The sequence below is a fragment of the Juglans microcarpa x Juglans regia genome, chromosome 6D (genome assembly GCF_004785595.1).
Source record: "Juglans microcarpa x Juglans regia isolate MS1-56 chromosome 6D, Jm3101_v1.0, whole genome shotgun sequence".
Taxonomy (NCBI): Eukaryota; Viridiplantae; Streptophyta; class Magnoliopsida; order Fagales; family Juglandaceae; genus Juglans; species Juglans microcarpa x Juglans regia.
The window spans coordinates 10,231,967-10,234,915 of record NC_054604.1 but is presented as its reverse complement, the minus strand read 5'-3'; the positions used below and the strand labels follow the sequence as shown (position 1 = coordinate 10,234,915).

Genomic DNA, 2,949 nt, shown 5'->3' with positions numbered 1-2,949 from the left:
TTTCTCATACATTAATTGCCAAAATGACATCAATAGCCCAATAAAATGTTGAAAAAAAAAAGAGAAAGATGGAAAAAAAATCATTAATCCTATCTTTTTAACTTTCTATCCTTTTATTTTTGAAATTTTTTTAACATATTATTCTTTATTTTACAAAAAGTTGCAAAAATAGAAAAGCGATTGAGAGTGATCTCAACCATCAAATCTAAAGGCGGATTTAAATTCTAAGTTTATAACTGGCCCTTAAATTATAACTTAGCTTCTAACGTGAGCTTGGTTGCTTGACGGAATAAGAGAAGTACTTTTGCCTCGTATTAATTATACAAAATTAAATTTATAATGTGATACGTTATATTCTAAAATTATTTTTATTATAAAATAAATATAATAAATTATATGAAATCACTTTATTTTATAAATTTAATTTTTAATAATCCGTTTATATCTATAATACTATTCATATAATAATGTAAAAATATATCTTTTAAATTTGTTGCGGTCACTTGTCGGTGACCTTTGCCTCTCGAGGTGCATTTCCATGATCTTGTGAGTTGTGAGCAAGGCCAAGATAAAGAAAGCAATTTTCATTTCTGCCCCGTGTGTGGGCTTCTTGGGCGAGCTTTTTCTGGTGTTTTGATGGCTAGCGCTCTTGCGAAACTGAGGAAGCGCTTAGGTTTTTCATGCCCTATCGAAGAGAAGTCAGGAAAGACAAGAGCCTCATCCCTGCCCGGAGAACTATGCCGCCACTTTTCTCTGAACGAAATCAAAACAGCAACTAATAACTTCAATGAAGAATCAATTGTCGGTGTGGGTGGCTTTGGCAATGTATATAAGGGTTTCATTGACGAGGGTAACTCCCGGCCTGTGGCGATAAAGCGCTTGAGCCCGAATTCAAAGCAAGGTCGACATGAGTTCAGTACGGAGACTCTATTGCTCTGTCAGATTCGCCATGTCCACCTCCTTCCATTAATCGGATATTACAACGATAAGGGCGAGATGATCCTCGTCTACGATTTCATGGCCAACAACACGCTCCGCGAACACCTTTACGACACCGACAAGGCCCCCCCTTCTATGGAAACAGAGGCTCCAGATTTGCATTGGAGCGGCGCGTGGCTTGCACTACCTACACACGGGCTTGAAGCACATAGTTATCCACCGTGACGTGAAGACGACCAATATTCTTTTGGACGATAAATGGGTAGCCAAGGTTTCAGATTTCGGATTGTCCAAACAGGTTTTGAATTATGACATTAAGTTTAGAAACCTCGTAGTGGACGATGGGGTTACCAGTGGGCCTTTGGATACTGGATTGTCCGAACAGATTCCAAGTAGCACTACGGCTAGTTACAGCGTCTTGAGTGGTAAGAGGGTGCCTTTGGATCTGGATAGCATTGGGGTTAGTACGATGGTAAAGGGTACGTGGGGATATTTGGATCCGGATTACGCAAGACGACGACAACTGACTGAAAAATCCGATGTGTTCTCCTTCGGCGTGGTGCTCTTGGAAGTATTATGTGCCCGAAAACCTTTGAATCCCAAACTGCAGGAAGAGCAATGGTATTTGGCCAGCTGGGCCCGAAAATGCAACGAGAAGGGGAGCATCGGCAAAATCATAGATCCCTATCTGCAGGGGAAGATAGCTCCGGAATGCTTCAAGGTATACGTGGAGATTGCGATGAATTGCGTGCAAGATCAGGGGATTCAACGGCCTACGATGGTAGATGTGATGGAAAAGCTCGAACTTGCACTGGAGCTGCAAGAGAAGGCGGATGCCGAGAGGTAGAAGATGATCGGTTGGTCTGGTAGTCAGGCATGTCGTCGGACTCAGGTCTTACGACCTACAGTGATATAATTTTTTTTTAATGAAAATAGATTTCATTTAAATCGAAATTACAGTTATGATTAGTCAATATAAAAAAAAATTTTGATTACAAACCAAAATATTGAGGTTCTCTCATCCACAAATTTCATTATAATAAACATTATCTTAATTTCTAAAAACTTTCTCCTAATACAAAGAAAGTGCTCCATAAAAAATAACTAAAAGATCTCATTCCAAAGGAAGAGAGGTATTATCACATTCTGTTCTCTTAAGAATGAGGAGTATTATCACCCACCTTCCTTTAAAGGAGGAGTGGGATACTTCTGTTATGGACATCAAATTTAATAATTTTTTTTTTGTTAATTTAAAACAAAACAACAAATCTGTAAATACATAAAAAATACAAACAAAAAGAAAGATATGGAACTGAAGAAAAACACATGGCCCAGTCTAAACAAAAATAGACCAGCCTGTTTGTAACTGGGAGCGCAGCTCCTAGGGCTTCATCATTTTCTTTACAACCCCAACCCCCCCCCCCCCCCCCCCCCCCCCCCCCCCCCCCCCCCCCCCCACAACCCTCCTTTGCCTGTGACCCCCTCTCTTCTTCATTTTTATTTTTCCTCTCCTACGTCCACTGCCCACCTCCTCCGCATGAGCATCGACTTCGAGTTTCCCCTCCACCTATGCATGAGCACCGGCGTCCTCCACCTACTGAAGCTCACTGTGCCCCGGCCATAGCTTTGTCATATATATACCTTAACGCCACTGTCCCTCTCGCCCAGCCTTGCCCAGACGACACACTGAAGCTTGGTCCACCTCTGCATAGGCGGCCCACCCATTCCAGTTTGATGTGCGTGCTTCTTGGTCCACTACGCAAGCAGCTCATCTCCTCACTGTTCAGTAGCATGCTTTGGTTAGGCTGGGTCGATCTGCTCGTGCCGCCGTTCTCCTCCGTGGTGGTCTGCTCATATCAGACTGGGATCACAAGCAAGTGTTCATCCTTTATTAGACCTAAAACAAAAACACACAAAACACAAACTTGAAAGAATGGGCAGGAGGGAAGTGAGGAGAACTACAACTTGATTCGTTTGGAGGTTCAAATTCAATTTACTTTACATTCTAAT

At 41.8% G+C, this 2,949-nt stretch overlaps 1 pseudogene; it reads left to right on the top strand.

The window, feature by feature from the left end:
• The first annotated feature begins 520 nt into the window (after nt 1-520).
• Nucleotides 521-1,884, top strand: LOC121234048 (annotated as a pseudogene).
• The last annotated feature ends 1,065 nt before the right edge of the window (nt 1,885-2,949 follow it).